A 21,632-nucleotide genomic window follows, 5' to 3' on the forward strand; every position below is an offset into this window, starting at 1 on the left:
TACACCTAAACCATGATACAGAAGTTATTTCTACCTTTGCTTAATTTGTAATACTCCCCCACCCCCCAAGAAGACAACTATGGGCTTCTCTACATTAGGCAAAAATCCTGCATCCTTACAGGGGCTTTCTCCTTCCAGAGACTTTCCGGATTTACGATAGGCTCCTTTAGACAGTGAACACATGACTTGGAACTGAAAACTTGGCAATAGTCTATATGTTCAATGAGACAGTGCCATGTGGTGGCTAAATTATTGTCAGGGTGGAAACTGAGCCCCAAGAGCCCCAGAGCAGTTCTGATTCTGAGGAAGAAGGGCAATCCGTGGGAGAGGAGCTCGCTCATCTCTCACAGGCACAGCAGCTGGCAGAGATTCCTCCTGCCAGCATTCCTGGGATAGATAGTGACCCTGGCAGCGAGACAGCGCTGGAGGGGGGCTTGTTGGATGCTTGGCGCAGACGCAAGGAGCGGCAACAGATGGAGGGCACTGAAAGGAGGTGCTCTGCTCATTTGGCGCTAAAACAACGGGCGCATCCCGAGGACCCAAAGGTAAGACGGAGGATAGCCCATACGTTCAGAGTCTTCCTGTGGTTCTCCTTCAAACAGGGACCAACTGCCTTACCTGGAGCTTAGGCTACTCTGCTATCTACCCCAGTGCAGTTCCTTGCTTAGTCGCTAGTGATTAGTATCTGTAAGAGTCATAAGGTAATAAAGGAATAAAGCCTTGGAAAGAATCCTCGTCATCTGTGTCCTGAGTTGGCTATTGGAGGGGACTGTAAGAGACAGCTAGGGTGCTCCTGACAATTATAGTGCTAGGCCAGCTTGAAACACTGCCAATATCCCACCATTTTCTTTTACTACAGCTTATCTCTGATCTTTTCGAAAGCAGGATACAGGGGGGATAAAGGGGGAAAGCAGAGTCCAAATTGCCAATATCCGCTGGAACGGTAAGCAATGGTAAGAACAGACGACGAAAGAACAGACTGCTTTAAGATTGGGAAAGGAGTATGGCAGGGTTGCATACTCTCACCCTACTTATTCAACCTGTACGCAGAGCACATCATGTGACATGCTGGGCTTGATGAAGCCAAGGCTGGAGTTAAAATTGCTGGGAGAAACATTAACAATCTCAGATATGCAGATGATACCACTTTGATGGCTGAAAGCGAGGAGGAGCTGAGGAACCTTACGATGAAAGTGAAAGAAGAAAGTGCAAAAGCTGGGTTGCAGTTAAACCTCAACAAAACCAAGATTATGGCAGCCAGCTTGATTGATAACTGGCAAATAGAGGGAGGAAACGTGGAGGCAGTGACAGACTTTGTCTTTCTAGGCGCAAAGATTACTGCAGATGCTGACTGCAGCCAGGAAATCAGAAGACATTTACTTCTTGGGAGGAGAGCAATGACAAATCTTGATAAAATAGATAAGAGCAGAGACATCACACTGACAACAAAGGTCCGCATAGTTAAAGCAATGTATTCCCCGTAGTATCCTATGAATGTGAGAGCTGGACCATAAGGAAGGCTGAATGAAGGAAGATAGATGCTTTTGAACTGTGGTGTTGGAGGAAAATTCTGGAGGTGCCTTGGACTGCAAGAAGATAAAACAAGTCCATACTCCAGGAAATAAAGCCAGACTGCTCACTTGAGGGAATGATATGAAAGGCAAAACTGAAGTACTTTGGCCACATAATGAGAAGACAGGATACCCTGGAGAAGATGCTGATGCCAGGGAACGTGGAAGGCAAAAGGAAGAGGGGCCGACCAAGGGCAAGATGGATGGATGATATTCTGGAGGTGACAGACTCGACCTTGGGGAGCTGGGGGTGGCGACAGCATGGGCTGGTCCATGAAGTCACGAAGAGTCGGAAGCGACTGAACGAATAAACAACAACAAAACAAAGGGGGAAAGCACGGGAGACATCCTGGAGGCTGGCAACATCATGTAAAGGGCCTGCAAACTTCTGTCAGTGACCAATCATGAGCATGCAATAAATCGCTCATGTAGAAAAGCTCTATGGAAACTAGGGAAAGCACTTAAAAGGTCCTCAGAGCCCTTCATTAGGAAGTCAAACTGTAAGGATCCCATGATCCATTTCTATTTGGATATTACCAGCATGGATTTGGGGTTTGTCTGAATGGCCTTTCAGGGATCCCTTACAGCCCCTGCCTCTGGTTGAGAAGAGATTTGGGATCCTTTCCAACTTTGCAATTTTTGAGGCTAAGGTTTCTGTAAACGTATCAGTCAGTGTGAATTCATTGAGGCAATCCTCTTAAGACCTGACAAGGACAGATGATAGCCATTGATAGTTGATCAACATTTGTTGATGTCTTTCAAAGACAACTGGGATGGCCCAAAAAGGTATAGGTGATGGGTTGAGATGACTAGATGAGGGAAGAAAGATGAGTCAAGGGGACAGGGTGAGTGAAGTCTGTGTGTACAGTATTAGCAGGAAGTTAGTTTGTGCTGAAACTGAACGGAGGCAGACTTTCCTCTCTGCAGGCACTGTGGGTTTCACTAGACATCTGATTCTGATGAGGAGCCAGAATCTGACTGTTAATGATGTGGATCTTCATTTTATGCTCCCCCTCAATATATGTGTAAATAAATCTTATATCACAGAAATGACATAAGCTTCCAGGGACCTCCTTATAAGGAAAGTAAACCCTGGGTAAACCCTGGAACCCCTGAAAATGTCCACTACTTACTGACTGGGTGTAATTCACAAGGAACAAGCACTGAAAAATGCAATTAAAACAACCCGTATTATAGGTATTACACACAACCAATAATTTTTGATAACTAATGTTCAAATAACCAATGTTCAAATAATCGGTGTTTCAGAGTAATAAAAATCACTATTTTCCATCTGGATGCGTATAGTCCTTAATACTATTAAGCCCTTGATGTATTGAGCTTTATACACACGCACACAAAATAATCCTCCCATATTGCTTCAAGAAATGTACGAGCAACTAGTGATAAATACTGGAAGCTACAACCAGTTTTAGGAAATAAAGAGCATGGGTTGGATATCAATGTCTGAATAACGTTCACCTCAAAATATGGTATATAATACCAGAGGAAACAAAAGATTAAAGAGGTGTTTTAAGTTCATATACTCCTAAATTTTCAACACAACATTTTAATACAACTATGTTTCATTTAAGTTTCAATTTAATTACAAAACTGAGTCGATGTGATGTTTTTGAAAAAAAGATCTTTACAAACCCATACATTTTAATACAAGCAATGTTATCTCTTATTGATTCTATATATTTTTACAATACATCTATAAAATGAAACTGGTTTAATAGCCAAGATTCTTACTTTTTACATTGTATTATACAAACATGTAGTGCAGTTCCACCTAACTTTGGGCATGTATTAGAGCAAGATGGACTTGGAACACTATGTTTGGGAAGCGATTCTTTCATCCTGTGCGTAACAGCAATGAATGTGGTCATGATGAAACCCACCGCATTACAGATATTCTTACTGTTCATTGTCTCAGTGCTCTACACAATTTGAAAGCAAGCCCCACTGCCATGCATGTAACCACCTTTCCACAACAGGTTTCACAGTGCACAGAAGTCCCAATGGCTGTTGGGGAACCCATCGTAGGCTGCTGTGGGTGTTTGCTCACTCAGTAAAGAAAGCACATGGAAAGAGCTTTACTAGATATCTTATAGTGTGCTTAGCCCTTCAGTTGCTACACAGTGGATGGATCACAATGACTGGAAGACTCCCATTTTCCCAGGACTTGGCTATAATAAGGGAGGCCATTTGATTGATCCTGCTCTAAAAATATTTTGTGGTCAAATTATTTCCAAAATGTTGTATGGGTCTGAAATCTGGGGGCATGTTACTATCGGCTTTTCTAGATGAGACTTTTATTTTGCTCTTGCCAATCGCCAGTCGCAGAAGTTTACTGGTGCTTTAAACAACATTTTCCTCCAGTGTTTCTCCCATGCTTTCTTACCACTTTTCCTGTATGTTCTTTTAGTGTGGAAAATGCAGTATTTTTTCCAATGCGAAACAAAGGCTGCATCATCAACCAGTGTAGTTGTGACATTCTGCTATTTTCTGCTATGTGTTGGTGGGAATGGTTGTGGAGTGGGAGTGGTTGTGATGTCAACGCTAATGATGCAGTGGGAGTGGTACATGCCCACGCCCTATGTTTCATCTTCACCTTCTGTAGCTGCTTCAGGGACTCACTCGCATTCCAATCCTTGCTCTGGAAATGGCCGCAGTTGGCGATGTGCTAAATGCCCATCGCAGGTGAAGTATATTTTGGCCACACCAGGAATTCTTCAGCATTTGGGGAGAGAGGAAAATTCAAGAGCAGCTGGGCAGTAGCCACTTCAACACAGATTTGGTGGAGTACATCTCACATGAGATGTCAACATGTGGACCTAAGTGCACAGCATTACAATTTAGGTCTAAAACCATTTGGAATATAAGCATACGGGTGCAGACATACATAGTGGGATGAGACACATTGATATTATCAGTGTGACTTGACCTGCCAATCTTTGCCCCAGAACAACAGCAATAAAAGCCACTGCAGGAGCAGAGTTGCCAAATGGATCAGCTCTCATTTACACCAAGGAATGCTGTAAAGATGTATATATGGAGATGAGAGCCAAAATGGTAAATGAGTTCCAGGCCAAAAATCTTGATGCACTATCACAAATTGCAGAATCTCTGGATAATTGGAGTTCTACAATTGTAATGTTCATCCTTCAGTACTAATGCGAACATACGATTTTATTTTTCTTCTATTGTCTCTATAGATGTTTTGGTTAATGTTGTAAGAAAATAAATACCACTTTTTTATGTGAAAAGTGCAACAGAAAAATGTATTTTTCTTTCTGTAAGATGCTTCTGCCTACTGATGAGCAAAGGTAGTATTTTTCTACTCCTCAAAAAAAGAAACCTTACTGTTGCAAGAAAAGAAACACTAGTTTGTACTAGTCACGCAAGAGGCAAAGGAAAAACTTGTTTTTCCTTCTATGCATATTGTTCTACCTACTGATGGGCAAAGGTAGTGTTTTTCTTCTTTTTCTCTAACTGTTTAACAAAATAAGAAAAGATTACTCTTATGCAAGTAATTTTGGTTTTGACTTTAATGGATTATCATTTAAATTTCATCAATTAGAATAATAGGTACTTTAACAACTGCACTTGTCTTCATATGTTACTAGAAACAACGTTTCTCATTATTAGAGGCGAACCCAACATTCTTCTCTTCGTTCAGCAATTCCTGATACTCCTGAATTAAATAAAGATTAAAAGAAACCTATACAAAAGAAAATTACAAAAAAAATTTAAAAAACTTAAGTGGGAAAAAAACCCCAAACTTTATAAATGTGCATCCCTAAGATGCAGAGGCATTACTTAACAACAGCAAAATAGATGGTCCATCACCCAAGCTGAAGGAGTGACTATATTATGTGGAGAGGAGTGAATAAACAAAGTACCCATAATTAGGGATGTTGGAGAAATCCGCAAAGGAACCAAATGAGTTCAGATTTTGATTAATCTAATTGGTAGATTCTGCAGCGGACAAGGTTTTCCCCTGTCCGGTGGAGTATGCCGACTTGCAGACCATTTTTCTAACTTTCCCAATTTTGTGCAAATTTCATCATCAAAAAATATGCAACTAAAAAAAAAATGGCCAAAAATGTGCATTTCCCCATAGGCTAAAGCATGAAAATGCACATTTGGCGGGATTTTGCACATTTGGGGGGAATTTACAAATTTTCACACATGAGCATTTGTGCAAAGTCTAACACTTGACCATACTACCCATTTTATATGAAAAAGTATTTTAAAATATTGGCACATAGTTAAGAAATGTGCCAGGGTATAGTGAAAACCCATGAATAACAGACAGACATACCATAAATTTGAAAAAATGGGTGGTACGCAGTAACACTTACGCTGAGACAGTTCCTCGTCCGTCATAATTGATAGAGGCTAACTGCCCACTTGGCCATCATCCATGAGGCCACTGTGGCATGTACAAATATACAAGCAAATACACCAAATTTAAAAATCCTGTGGATGACAGAATATATGATGTAAGGCATTTTTCTGCCTGTATTAGTTCCTTTGTGGTATATGTGATACAGTGTCCCTGTAAGAAAATATACATGGGAAAAACAATCAGACCTATAAGGACGCTAGTGGGGAAACATCTAAGTAACATTTAAAGAAGGCAGGGGGCACTATTTAGTCATTATATAGAACATGGGCACTCCACTTCATATTTGTCCTTCTTTGTTGTTTGGATCACTGCCTTCTAATGAACATCTTCTTAAAGACAGAAGTTTTCTGGATTTTAAAACTGAATACACTGAAGCCTAGTGGGCTGAATGAAGAACATGGACTTGCTGCTTTGCTATAAAAATAGCCACCAAAACCCAATATTTTTCTCTTTGTGCAACAAGAACGCTTCAATAAAATAAAAAGATAGCAATTAATGAAATATATTAATTAAATAAGAATAAGAAAAGCAGTAAAAGAATAAGGCCTATCAATGAAAGTGAATAACTACTAGGCAATCTGTTCTGGCATACACGAGGAGATACTACTTTAGAGTTAAATGGGCTGAATACTGCTTTAAGGACAATAAGATCAGATTACACAGCTGCAGGTCTACAGAAAGCAGAAACATAAAAAGCTCAATCTTAATCAAACCCTTCACAGCAAATAGAAAAGAAGAGTTTCAAAAGAAACAGAAGCAGGCTCATCTAAGAGGTAAATTGTGGTTTGGGATTTCGGGATGATATAGCAAAAAAAGCAAACAGATTAAGATTGTTTTGCCTGCTAAGCATTTTAGAAGCTAAAGGTTTGTTCTATAGATGGTTTAATATACAACAGCAAAGTTATCCGCTAGTTTGTTGGCAGTAGCAGCATTATTTCAACTAAGATAGATTTTATGGAAAGCTCATTTTAAATGGATAATTTACAGTTGTTGTTAAAGATAAGTTTTATATCTTATCTGCAAGAAGATATCTGCAACATCTTGTTACAGTTTTTACTATAAGATTAAAGAAATTAAGACAGAACACCACAAACCTTAAATATTGATATGCTTAGAAATACTGAAATAAAGAAGAGGTGAAGAGAAAAATAAAGGAGAATTTACAAAATATTAAGAGCAACAATGAAACCTACTTAAATGTCAGTGAAAGGTGGAATGAAATAAAAGGAGCTATACTGAAAGCAATTAAGACCAATTTTAAAAAGAACAGATTTACAGGAAAGCAAAAATGGATGACCTCTGAGATCCTGGCTTTGATGGAAGGAAGAAGAAAATATAAGGGACGTGATATGATGAAATATGATATATATATAAAATAATAAAGTATAAGATCATAGGAGCGAAAGAGAAATGTATGGTAGACAGATGTAAAGAAACTGAAGAACTAGAGAGCAAGCATGACACATTTGGTTTACATTAAAAAATGAAGGAAGTGACAGCTGTAGGGGAAAAAGAAACAGTCCAGTTTATTGAAAGATAAATATGGAACAATTATAGTAGAATTATCACCAAAACTTAAGAGATGGGAAGAATACATTAAGGAATTCTTTGATGATATGAGACCAGAGTTGAATAAAGAGGATGGAGTTAGACATGGATCTGATACTATGTGTGGGGAGGAAGATTATGCTATAAGGAATGTAAAGGGGGGGAAAGGCTGTTGGCCCTGATGGGATACCAATTGAACTACTCAGAAGGGGATGAAATGCAACTCTTGATACATTTATATAATACTATCTATAAAACTGGTATCATGCCAAGAGAATGGCTTAAATCAGCATTCGTAGTATTGCCCCAAAAAGACAATGCTAAAGAATGCTCCAAATACAGAACAATCAGCCTTATGTGCCATCCGTTAAAAATACTTCTTAAAATTATTCACAATTGAATGTATATTAGAATTGTATATAAGTGAAATGCAGTTTGGATTTAGAAGCGGGATGGGAACTGGAGAAGCATTATTTGGAGTTAACATCTTAATTCAAAGATGTCTTGATAATAAAGACCTATATATGGGATGTATTGATTATGAGAAGCATTTGATAAAGTTCATCATGAGCGACTGACTGACATACTGAGAAAAAGCGATATCGATAGTCAAGAGATTCAGATTATAGAAAATTTGTATTGGAATCAAACAGCCTCAGTTCATATAGATGGAGGGCTAACTGAAGAAATTCAAATTTTGAGAGGAGTAAAACAAAGCTGGGTCCTATCACCTATGCTGTTTAGTGTACATTCTGAAGCTATATTTAATGAAGCACTTGCCAAACAAATGGCTGGCATAAGCATCAATGGAAAAATATTAACACAGTTCAATATGCTGATGACACCATAGTAATGACAATATATCCGACTTACAAAAATTACTAGATCGGATTGATAAAGTAAGTAATGAGTATGGCCTTAAAATAAATATCAAGAAAACAAAATATATGGTGATAAGCAAAAAAACCACCAATTGAACGAGTCACAAAATACAAATACAAATACCTAGGCACTTGGCTCAATGAAAGAAATGAACAAATACAAGAGATAAATGCAAGACTGGAGATGGCAAGAACAGCGTTTGTTAAAATGAAACAATTATTATGTAATCGGGACCTAAATCTTGCAGTAAGGATTCAGAAGGTAAGATGCTATGTGTGCTCAATATTATTCTATAGAGTGGAGGTTTGGACACTTAAAAAGAACAATCTGAGGAAAATCAAATCATGTGAAATGTGGATATACCAGCACATGCTGAAAATACCATGGACTGATCGAGTAACACATGAGAATGTACTATACAGAGTAAACAAACAGAATTGGTAAGGACCATCAAAAGAAGAAGGTTACAATACCTTGGTCATATTATCTGAGGCAAAAATTATGCCATACTCCAACCCATTATAGAAGGGAAAATGGAAGGAAAAAGATCAACAGGAAGAAGACGAACATCATGGTTAAAGAATCTGAGGGAATGGTTCAGCTGTACTTCTACACAACTATTCAGAGCAGCGGCGTCAAAAACAAAGATAGCTCTAACGATAGCTAACCTCCGATAGGAGATGGCACTATAAGAAGAAGAATCAGAGAAGACAGTTTGACTAAAGTTAATTTGTTTTTTCATGGTAATATAGCACAAGTATGGTAACAAAAGAGTTTGTTTTGAAAATACTGATAGACAGTCAAAAAACATTAGAAACAAATGTGTTACATGGTACAATTTGGATGAAGTAGTTGGTAAAGTAAGGACTTGTTATGTGTTTGTAAATATTAATTTGAAGCATATATACTTTTTATAATTAGATTTAATAGAAAGAATATAAGGAAGTGTGTCTCACTCCCCATTATTATATAAGTATGGTTTTAATCAAGTGTACGTGTTGTAAAGAAAAATAGCTCTAAATATTACGGTTGAGAACTAATTTTTAAGATTTTTAAGAGTTGTATATGTTAACTTCACTATACAACAAAAATATGTGTATTATTAATATATTTTAAACAGATCAATTGCTCCTGGGGAAGACAGCTAGTCTCGAAATGTGTAGAGCATTTTAGGTATCTGCATAATAAATACTTTTTGTAGTCCTCGAGTATTTTAGAGATCGGCACAATAAATACATTATTATTACAGTCCATACTCAGTGGCGCCTTTGGATTTGGAAGGGATATGTCATTTTCACACTTTTGGTGCTGGCACAAAACTTGGGATTTGTGGCACAAAATGGCACAAACTAGCACAAACTTTTGGCATGGGTTTGGAGGTGATATGACAATGTAGATTTTTCAACCCAGGCCCCACCTAAGGGCATGTTGTTTTCATGCTTGGGGTACTGGCACAACACTGGGGATTTATGGCACAGGTATTGAGGCAATATGAGAATATGAACATTTTTGCAGTTGCCAGGCCCCACCTAAGAGTGTATCCTTTTCACACTTCGGGTGCTGGCACAAAACTTGGGGTTTGTGGCATAAAACTTGCACAAAACTTCGGCATAAGTTCAGAGGTGATATGCCAATGTTGTTGTTTTTTGGTTTGTTAACTATAAACCCACATTTGATCCCTTCACAGTTGGCATATATTTGGAGAAGATACTAGTTTGGGGAGTTCACAGCTAGCTCTAATGCATGTGCAACCAGGTGCACAACATGAAAAGGCAACCGAGTTCTGCTAGCTGAACAAATCATTCTGCTAACAATATGCTGGATGGAGGCCTTAATGTCTTTTTCCAGGGCACGAAAAGCAAAGTTACAAAGATACTAATGGGGTAGGCGTATTCCAACCAGAAGCAAGTGTCTTTACAGAATAAAGAAATGCATCTTCCTCTGCAGAAAATGGTAGCCTGGAAGCAGCTATGCTCTCAGTAAGGGCATGGTAAGTGTACTTTGCTGACGTTAATGCTGTTTGGGCCATGTTTCTTCATTAGTGCTCATGTTTCTGTTAGAGAAATTGGTTTGTTGGGGAGAGCCGTGGTACTATCTAAAAATTGTTCCATACAATTTACTGCACTAGTACATCATTTCCACGCAATTTGGAATCTGAAGTTCTGGTGGTGGAGAAGGCTCTTGACGAATCTCTTTGGAATGAGAGTGATGAAGCTCAAGGTGCCTTCTCACAGAAGGGGTTCCTACATTCACACAACCACCCTCCTTTCCTAACCACACTTACGATCCGCATTTATTGCAAATCACAGCAAGCTTGTCAATCTCACGGCGGGCAAAGCACTTCCATAGATACGTTCACCTACTAAAAGGGTTTGTATATGAATCCTGCATATTTCATTCCTAAGGCGACTTGTTTTGGGGTTCAAAGTGAGCAGATGAGAACTGGGTGTCAAACACTGGCCATGGTGACGAGCTGTTTTAGAATTGTTTGAATGTGAAAGAGAAGCAAACTTTCAGCAGGCGCCTCTTTTACAGCAGGGGTGGGCGACTTGTGACCATCCAGATGTTTTGGCCTACAACTCCCATCATCCTTCACCACTAACTATGCTGGCTATTGCCAAGTTTATACATCTTGATTTAACACATTCATCACGCCTGAAGTTCCAGAAATATTTCCATACCTTTACAACCTTGACCTGAATTCAAGAGTTGATAGAGGCCTATAGACTTCTATACTTAAATTATACACAACTCTTTCAAGTATTAGTAAGCTTTCTTAAGAAGCATCTTGGTTTTAGAGTGAAGCTTTTGGCTTTTCACCCCCAACCTCAACAAAGCAGGGAGACAAAAGGATCTTCCTCAGTAGTTATGTCATGTACACCAAGCTAGATCAGACATCACCAGATTCTGATTAAACTTGCAAATTTTCATAGGCACTGAGGGAAAAGGAGTGATGCATATTGCAAAATGTCATGAATAGGCTTCCCCAATGTGCATCATTGAGATTGGCAATATTCCCTAAGTATTCTTTTTGTGTCAGGAATAGCTTTTGCTGGAAGAGCGATCAGGTCCTTTGTCTGAGGACAAGCACAGCCATTTCCAGTTTTGGTTGAGGTGTCATACCAATCGTGATGTCAATTCCTTGGTGCAAAAAGTAAAAAAAAGTGAGGTTTTCAGTAGCCATGGGTGCCATCTTTGGTGCCATTTATTTATTTATTTATTTCTATACCGCCCAATAGCCGAAGCTCTCTGGGCGGTTCACAAAAACTAAAACCAAACAACACACAATAAAACAATTTAAAATATATAGAACATTAAAACCATGACCATGTCATGGGTCAACAGGCAAACTTTACCCGCTCTCCCCACAGACAAGCTTGGGTGTTCGGGTCTCTTGAGGAACCGCTATGCAATCTCTGGGTCAATCCTTCTCCAGGAAGAAAAGCTCCAGTATCCCGCTTGCCAGCTCTCCAAGTGGGCACAGCTTACAATAAGGGTAGTAGATGCTGAGGTTCTGCCATTCCTGAGCCTAGTTCTTCCCCCAGCTCACAGCAGCTTCGCTGGGTAGGTCTGTGGCTCCTGTCCTGGAACAAAAGCCTCTTTTTAAGAGGGAACATTTTTGCTGGTGTTTCTCCAACCCCAGAGTTTCAACGCTTCCCAGTATTTCCAGTCCAGGGGATCTTCACAACAACGGAATGAGAAGTGCATTAGAGTATTACCCGGATTTTCATGGAATGAATTGGCTTTGGTCCATCAGGGACACACAAAGCAAGCTAAGACGAGTGTACCATACCTTTAAAACCCAGTTTTCAGGGGTCACACAGCACTTGAAAGGAACATACTTCCGTGTGCGTGTGTGTGTGTGTGGGGGGGGACTAGAACTAAATATCATCAAACTGGCAGGGGCTGCTCAACCAATGAGAGAGGCTTGCTTCCAGGCTCCCTCCTGCTACTTCATTATTATGAATGGAAAGCAACTAATTTTTTCCCATGTGTGCAAATTTCCCTGAAGAAGCCAAAATCCCCAGTATTTTGCACAGCATCTGAAGGCTCCCCCTGAGACCTCCCCCCTGCCCCAATTTCACCACATTCCAGCAATCTGCTGCGGAGTTATTGCTCCCACTCCATTTTTCTCCATGTGTGCCCTTTTGTCTATTGCTTCAACCCCCCCACTTCTCCCTGCTTGCAAAGAGAAGCTCCCATCAACCAAAAGATCATTACTGTGATAAAGCAATAAAGCAGAGAAGGGACTTTACATAACAATGGAGAAATGACTTTAAATCAGAAACTACAGAACATCAAAGAAGCACATCGCAATAGCAATTTAAGAGAGCATTGGAGAAGTGAGAGTTACTAAAGTTAGACTTTAACCCTTTCACTGCAAGGGAGTGAGATTTATTTCTTACTTTTGAGTGAACACGCACAGAAGGGGGGGAATATGTTAAAGATTAAAAGCAGACTAGCCAAGGTGAATGAGTGTGCCCACTACTGTGGTAATATGAGGAGTTGCTGCTGCACTCCTGGGGATTTTCTCAATGGGAAAAACTACTTCCATTGGGGAAACAAGAAGGAATGAGGCATCCCACCCCCTTGACCACATCACTGCCAAGTTACAGAGGCACACACAGGATTTAATGCGGGGGGGGGGAGAGAGATATGGCACACTGTGGTAAAACTGCCAAGGAGCCACTTTCAATTAAAAGTCAAACGGGTTTCTGAAAATGCAGCTTTTCAAGAAGGAAGTGGCTGGTTGGCAGTGGATTGGTGATGACACCATCTGCTGCGAAGGAACTTGGATTGCTCTGACTTCGCAGCAAATCGTGCATCAAGACAGACCCCAGGAAAGGCCTTCCGTCCAAGGAAAGGAGAAAGTTCTTGAAGGTTCTGCTATGAACGTAACCTCCATTCGTTCTACCCTCACTTTCTGAGCAAGCACTTGTGTGCGTGCTTAAGTAATTTAGTTCCCCAGCCTTTAACTGGTTTGGTCAAAGTGCCAGCTTTTGAGCGCATCTTCCCCTGCCTTTGCTAGTGGAAAGGATCGTAGGCGAGATCTCTTTTGCAGCTTCCCTTTTGTTTACTTAAGATTTTAGGGTCCCATAGCCACCCTGTAGTTATTTCTTCCAATAGTAAAGGGAAATGATGGCTGAACAGGCTCGAGTAAACAGGAAATAAGCCCACAAGGCACAAGTTGAGAGTTATAAGGTTCAAGTAGACCCCCTACTTGTAACCTACAGTGAGCAGATGCTGGGTGTAGCTAGAACACAATCCCCTTCCTATTAATTTAGCTTTCCCTCCAACCCGCTCTCTCTGCTGAGTCTGCTCCACTTGATGCTCACTCCCCCCATATCCTTTACCTACACAAATGGGTGTTAGGGACTCCACATTACCTAATCCCCTCCCCCTTGTGCTGTCATCCCAATCAATCCATCCCTTCCCCTGCAGAACAGACTGTTGGCATATGTCTGCAGCCTTGTTTGGGGTTTAAAAAACTGGCCTTGCCGAGAACATAGCTAATTTCCCCATGCAGTGCACAGATCACAAAGGGAGGCTTGCAGGTTGTCATTATGATGCTTATATGTATATTCCATTGCTTTACCAAGGGGGAGTTCTCTCTCCACTTTGTTGCGATTTTTGCTTAAGTCACATCTGCTCCATCTGGGGACACACAGCAGCTTACCATGAATTGTTGAGTGGCTACTGGGTGAAATCCCACTCCACATCATTTAGAGATGATCCTTTAGAGAGCCTGTTCCCTCCCTCCCACCCTCGCCTTTTCTGCCCTCTGGCCTGTGTGCATGTTAGCACCCCCTGCCTCCCCAACCTATGCCCAACTCCCCTCATTTTTTTTATTATATTCCCTCTAAAACCGCAATAGTGCAGTAGCGACAGGACTGAATGCATGGACCCTTGTTTTCATTTAACTTGGGATAGTGTAACCATCAGGTGGAGTAGTTCCTTCCTGGGGGGGCTTTGCTCTGCATCCGTACTTGTGTTTGTGCCTTTTAAAGCACTTTAGAAGGTGCAACTACAGTATGATTTTGGTTAGCCACAACCGCAAACAGCTGCAGTCAGTGTCCCGCTGGCAGTGTGGTGTAATTTCACTATTGCGCTATAGCGAGTATATGTTCTCTTGCACAAATGTGCTATTTCGAATAATTGCAATGCCATAGATTCCCTGTAGTGCATCTGTGCTAAAGAATAAAGGGGCTGTCACTACATCACCGCTCTGACTGGAACCTCCACTCGGTGCTCAGTCCAGCAGAACCACTCCCCCGCACGCACACACACAGGTGTTTTCCAGCCTGGCCAGATCGTAGGGGTGGACAAAAGTCCCTTACCTGTCGTCGAAGGACGTTCGCGGTGGGGGGGAGGCGTTTCGCTGCTCCCCCCACGAAGTTCAGGCCGGGGGGGGGAGGCTTCCCGCCTCGCCCCGGCCGAAATTCAGGCCGGGGAGGAGGCTTCCCGCCTCGCCCCGGCTGAAATTCAGGCCCGGGAGGAGGCTTCCCGCCTCGCCCCGGCCGCGAAAGTTTTTTTTTTAAAAAAAAAACGCCACGATAGGCTACGTGACGATTCACGTAGCCTATCACGGCTAGATCTGAAAGTCAGCCATGATAGGCTACGTCAATTGTCACGTAGCCTATCACGGGTGACTTTAAAAAAAAAAAAGCGCGTACACTAATGGTGGCCCCCATAGGGAGCCGCCATTCGCGTTCCTTATTTAGTCGCTGTAGTCTACGTAAACATTTACGTAGACTACAGCGACCAAATAAGTAACGGGAATGGCGGCTCCCTATGGGGGCCGCCATTATCCGTACGCGCTTTTTTTTTTTTTTAAAAGGCACCCGTGATAGGCTACGTGACGATTGACGTAGCCTATCACGGCTGACTTTGCAAAGCTAGCCGTGATAGGCTACATGAATCGTCACGTAGCCTATCAGGGGGCGTTTTTTTTTTCTTTGATTTCAATGGCGGCGGCAGCCGGTCGAAAGACCGGCTGCCGCTCCCACCCCGCTCGAACACCCGCCGAACCGCCGGCCGGACCCGCCACCGGGAGGGACATTCGGTGAAGGTAAGTCCCGTCCCGGGGGGGGGTGCGGGGGGGGTTCGGAGGATTTCTCCCCGAAACTTGTTCGGGGGGCCGAACACGTTGGCGCTCGGCCCCCCGAAGTTTCGGGGAGAAATTCTCCGCCATCCCTAGCCAGATGTGGGAAAACTTCCTGGTCATGTGCAGAGCAGCCATTCCAACATGGACCCTCACTGTGTGCAGATGTGCATCTCGGTGACTGCATGCTGGTGTCCAACATTCAGGCTATGCTCTCCCTTCTGCTGCTCCTACAGGATCAGGGGTCCCACTTGAAGACGCTGAGGGATAGGAGGCAAAGGCATAGGAGGAGAGCTGCCTTATGGCTCTATGGGAAGGAGAAGCCTGCTCCATTCTGCACGACCAGGCCCAAAACAGAACAGTGTCGGTGGTGTTTCCCTACCAGCTAGGCCTGGTGGGAGAGCTTTGTTCTCAAAATGTGGGATGATGAGCAGTGGATTGCTAACTTCAGGATGACATGGGGGACCCTTTTTGAAATTGCAGAGGCTCTTCAACTAGTGCTGGAAAGGCAGATCACCAACATGAGGGAGTCAATTCCAGTCTTTAAACATGTGGCAATCTGCAAATGGCACCAGGCTAATGCGTGCATGTACAGGGAGGCTGCTCATCAGTTTGGCGTTGGAAGAACCACTACGGCAAGCATTGTGGTTGAGGTGTGCCTAGCCATGGAACATCTCGTGCTGAGGACAGTGACGCTCGGAACATAGCCCAGGTATGCCTGCTGTAGCACTGTGCAGCAAGGGGTTGGGAAAGCCTGCAGGTTCAGTGGGACCACAGGGTCCTGATTTGGAGGGTTACTTCTTCAGAATGTGCTCATCGCCTGCTGTAGCACTGCACAGCAAGTGGGGGGGGGGGAGCCAGCGGTTTCAGTCCTTACTTTGAAGTAAGGGGTCCTTACTTTGGAGTGGGGGGGAGGGCAGCTTCTTCAGAACGTGCTCATCGGGAAAGGGGCTAGGGGAATGCCAGTGGCAATATGGGGAATTGCTCTTGTTGCACTGGAGAGCAACTACTCATTCACTTCCTCTCTTTCAGATCAGGAGGGGTTCAAAAAGTTGTGGTTCCCTCGCTGTATTGCAGCCAAGGGTGGTTCTCACGTGCTGATTGTTTCACCCATATGACACGGGGATGCTTTGGTCTTTATCCTGCACTCCACTGCACTTCGACTGTGACCCCTGATGGTAATTTGGCAGGAAATCTGCGCATACTAATCTGTGTTCCTGTGGCTGGAGTGAAGCTGCTCCTGGATCTTCTGCTCCCCCCTGCCCCACATATGTCGAGGAGATCCATGATTTCCTCATACTTTCAAGATACCCCACAGCCCTTGTTAGCAGACTCTGCTGAAGCCACTGCAACCAATTCAGGAATAGTACCTCACCAGAAGCCCTGGGGAGAAAAAGGAAGGGCAATATTCTGAAAAGGGGGGGAGCACAGCCAAATGACCTTGGCAGGAATTTCGCTACTGCACAATTGCGATTTAATGCCCTAAAGCTTACTACTCGCACTCTACCCTGCTGCTTTTAGCCATACATGCACTTTCTCGGTGGACCGCAGCAACTGCTTTCCAAAATCAGCCACTCAACCACAGCCCTCCCAAGCTCCCAGAAGTGCTTTAACAACTTTGTAGAACCGAAAGCTCACTTTAACTACAGGTATTAAATGCGCAAGTGTGGAGTCCCACAGTAACTACTTCAGGAACTGTAATCTGGCCATAGCTCCCTTGCCTAGAGCAACACGTAGGGCACAGTGAGTCTCCACTCCCTCAAACCGCTTTTACAAGTGCAAGCCTTAGCCCCTGAAATGTTGTTCTAGCTGTCCCACTAAATATGCTTTAGCATGCTCCTGCTGTAATGACTTTAAGTATGGCCCATTATGATAAACAGGAAGCGATACACTTTACAGCCCCAAGCAGCTGTGGTTGGTGAAACTGGAGCTCTTTGGGTTCATGATGTAGCACTAATGTGCTATTTTGACATTGTGCTTTTACGCCTTATTTATTTTAAAGGATTTTTTAAAAGTTAGAGGCTGCTGGGTGGAGCACACCTTCACTTTACAGGTATGGTCACCAGAGTTTAGTGGTAGGCCAGGCAAAGTAAATACCATGAGGTAGCTCAGAATTCCGCAACAGCCAGCCGCAAAATGGTGGAAACATTGAGGAAACACGGGGGGGAGCATGAGGAAACACCCCTTGACCAGGGTCAGTGAGGTCATGGCCAGGTGAAAGACACACCCCTGGGCAGGGCTATCATACTGAAATAAATGTGGAGGAGTTGGTGCATATCGCAACAGAAGCGCAGAGAAGACAAATTAAGGAAAATAATCAGACTAAAAGTAGTCTCAGAAAAAAAATAGTTTTTCCGTTGCAAAACTCCAGCGTGGCTGCGGGATGGCCATGACTTCATGTGCCCCAAACGACTATCAGACACAGCAAACTCACAGCAAAACCCCCATGGGGACATCCCCCAAGTTAATTCCCCCCAAATTAGCTTGTGCATTTTAAATCCATGTTCATGATAAATAAATGTGCCAAGTGGTGTTATCCTAAAATTCTGGTGTGAGTGTGGATTCTTGGGTGGGAGGTCTCTTCTTAGCCAGTGATGCTCTATGAACAATGTCTAAAGGTCCTTTTTGAGTTTGCCAAGCTGGGAATGTCACAAATGAGACAATGATAGATACTGGAGATGTGCTGGAGGAACCGTGATACCTGTGCTATGGTCTTGCAAAATTACTTAGCCATTCTGGCAAGAAGCAATAAGGCACGTTAATTTTGTACTGCACTACACCCTAGTATTTCCATCCAACGATGTGCCAGATTACTGTGTTACATCTTACTATAATATTGTTAATTGTTGTGTATGATAGTGGTACAGGGATAACAAGAGGTAAACATGCAGAACCTGCATTATGGGCTGAGGGAGACTGGCATGTAGCAGGCCTGGAAAAAAATGGGGGGTGAAAACTACCTTGTTCACCTTTCTAAATTCCCCTGGCAGGTGAGCCACACTGGGAATTGCAGCAACGTTGGCAACCTGCAACTAGGGATGGACGAAAGTCCCTTACCTGTTCTCGAAGCTTGCTTTGCGGTGGGCGGGAGGCGCTTCGGTTCTCCCCCCAAAGTTCAGGCGGGGGGGAGGCGCCCCGCCGAAATTCAGGCCGGGTAGAAGCGCCCCGTCTACCTGGCCACGAAAAAAAAGTAAAAAAACACACACACATACACACACCCGTGATAGGCTACGTAACGATTTACGTAGCCTATCACGGCTAGATTTCCAAAGTCAGCCATGACAGGCTATGTAAATCGTCACATAGCCTATCACGGGTGACTGAAAAAAAAAAAAAGCACGTACGCAAATGGCGGCTCCCCTGGGGACCGCCATTTGTGTTCCTTATTTTGACACGTCTAGTCTACGTAAAGATTTACGTAGACTACGGCGAAAATAAGGGCAACGCAAATAGCGTTCCCTTATTTTCGCCGTAGTCTACATAAATCTTTACGTAGACGTGTCAAAATAAGGAACGCAAATGGCGGCACACATGGGCCGCCGCCATTTGCGTACACGCTTTTTTTTTTCCAAAGTCACCCGTGATAGGCTACGTGACGATTTACGTAGCCTATCACGGCTGACTTTGGAAATCTAGCCGTGATAGGCTACGTAAATCGTTACATAGCCTATCAGGGGTGTGTGTGTGTTTTTTTATTTTACTTTTTTTTTTTTGCAATGGCGGCAGCAGCAGCCGGTCAGGATACCGGCTGCCGCCCCCGCCAAAATGCCGCCGAACCGCCGCCGGGACCCGCCGCCGAGAGGGACATTCGGCCACGGTAAGTCCCATCCCGGGGGGGGGGGCAGGGGGCCGGCGGAGAATTTCCCCACCAATTTCGGGGGGCCGAATGCGTTGGCATTCAGCCTCCCGAAGATTCGTGGAGAAATTCTCCACCATCCCTACCTGCAACAAGAACAGTGAAGCCAGAAGGTGGTCATTCCTGGCTAGAAACTGCTGAGCCTTGTCAGATTCTGTGCTGCATGCGTTCTCTCTCTCTCTCACGCACACTTCTAAATAAAGGTAGGGATGGCGGAGAATTCTGCCACGGATTTCCCGAAACCCATGGCGGAACGGCCTCCACCCCCCCACCCCACGGAATCCCCCCCGGGACGAAGCTTACCTGGGGCGGCTGCTCCAGCGGTGGCTCCGGCAGCTGGTCTCTTGGCCGGCTGCTGTGGCCTCCATTTGCATCCTGCCAGGCTGCCATGATAGGCTACGTAAGTATTTACGTAGCCTATCACGGCAAAGAGCAGGTGCGCAAACGGCATAGCAGCCGCCGTTTGCGCCCCTGCTCTTTGCCGTGATAGGCTACACAAATACTTACGTAGCCTATCACGGCAGCCTGGCAGGTCGCAAATGGTGGCCACTATGGCGGCTGCAGCAGCTGGCCATGGCCAGAATTCCAGCTGTGGACGGCCCTGGCTGGCGGCTCTACGGAGCCGCCGCGGAGCAGAGACAGCCCAGGGAGTATTCCGGGGGAGGGACGGAGCGCCTCCCCCCACCGCAAATCAAAGCTGCGAAAAGGTAAGTGACTTTCGTACATCCCTAAATAAGGTGAGCTACAGAATACTCCTATAATGACATCTAGTGATCAAACATTAGAATACCTCTTACTGAAAGCATTTGTGTTGAGAACTCAGGAAGCTGAGGTTAAACTGGGACCCCGTTCGCTGAGGCCCCACTGATAGTATAAGATGTCCAATACTGGTCACGCAAACTGATAATTATGTATCAGAAAAAGTGTTCTTCTATCAACTGAACTGCAAAACCTTGGGCTTCCTCTCAAATAGGGAAGTGGAATCTACAGGGAAATCTACAACCCATTGGCCAAATCCACTCCATTGCTTAATTTCATCAGGCTGGTTGCAAGACATTCACACTAACTTTTTAAAAACAGCATTTTTAAATGCATGCAGTCTATCATAGTTTCTTATTCTAAACTGTTGATAGGAGCGTGGGTAGCAGAGGAACGTTTGCATTGGCATGGCAACAAGTGACTAACTTCCACATCTCATGTGTATGTCATGGTTGTCATTTCCTCCCTACCCTACCAGTACATTCCTTGCATTTCAACGTTCTTTCTTCAGCTACTGTATACTGTCGTGGGTTCCTTGGCGATTGTAAAAAAGTAAGTACATATAAAATGGATACTGCAAACCAAAGAAGAAATGTCGATGCAGTGACGTGTTTAATGAAAATGAAGAAAGTGTGTGTGTGTGTGTGTGTGTGCGTGCGCGCGCAAGCATAGGTAAAATCCAAACTGGCTTACTGGATTTGTGAAAAAGCAATTTCTGTCCTAAAAAAACAAAAACAAACCTAGAATGACACTGCAATACAAAGCATATTAAATAAGAATTACAAACAAAACTCCATGTGGACAAAATTAAGGTACTTAAATAGAACATGAATGTGCAGAAACAAATTCTTCACAAGACCAAGAAAGGAGATGGACAGTGTTATGCAAGCTAGCGTGGTTAGTGAACTTATCACAGACACACAAAACCCTCACCTCAAAAAGTTGGTCTCATTCAGAAGACAAGTCTATAAAATCTATACATTGTTGCAAGCATAGTTTTATTGGCTCCAGAAAAATTTAAAATTATTTGAGTCTGAGCATCACCACAAGAATATGTCAGGTTGAATTAATGACAGGGCACAGGGTATTGAAAAACCTGAAAGATTCTGCAGATGATTTGGGTTTTTACTTTGGCTATTGATGATACAGGCATAATGAGTACAGCTCAGCTGGGTATTTTCCTGTGTGGAATCTTACCAGGTTTTGAGAGTCAAAAGGAATTGCTTCCTCTAGTATCAATATATGACGTCTCCAAAAGTGAAGGTATTTTTGAGAAGATATGTCAGCACTACACTGGCTTCAACTATTTGAAAAATGGGGAAGGTCTTACTACTGATGGTGCTCCTGCTATGGTTGGATCTCAGAAAGGGATTAGTTGCCCTAGCCAATAAAGAAATGGGCCACCACGTCAGCCTTGATCCAAGTGGGCTGCGTAATGCATCATTTAACAAGAGAAACCTTGTGCGCAGCCCACGCAACTGAACTTTATGTCGATCG

At 43.3% G+C, this 21,632-nt stretch overlaps 1 long non-coding RNA gene across 1 annotated transcript; it reads left to right on the forward strand.

Annotated features, from left to right (window-relative positions):
- Positions 1-6,706: 6,706 nt before the first annotated feature.
- LOC146344190 (uncharacterized) lies at positions 6,707-18,061 on the forward strand. Its single transcript, XR_014792172.1, has 4 exons — positions 6,707-6,761; positions 10,267-10,408; positions 16,004-16,232; positions 16,553-18,061. It is a non-coding gene; the product is annotated as an uncharacterized LOC146344190 (long non-coding RNA).
- Positions 18,062-21,632: the final 3,571 nt, after the last annotated feature.

Source organism: Heloderma suspectum, chromosome 5 (assembly GCF_057233095.1).
Source record: "Heloderma suspectum isolate Gila_16-S chromosome 5, 16-S_ref, whole genome shotgun sequence".
Taxonomy (NCBI): domain Eukaryota; kingdom Metazoa; phylum Chordata; class Lepidosauria; order Squamata; family Helodermatidae; genus Heloderma; species Heloderma suspectum.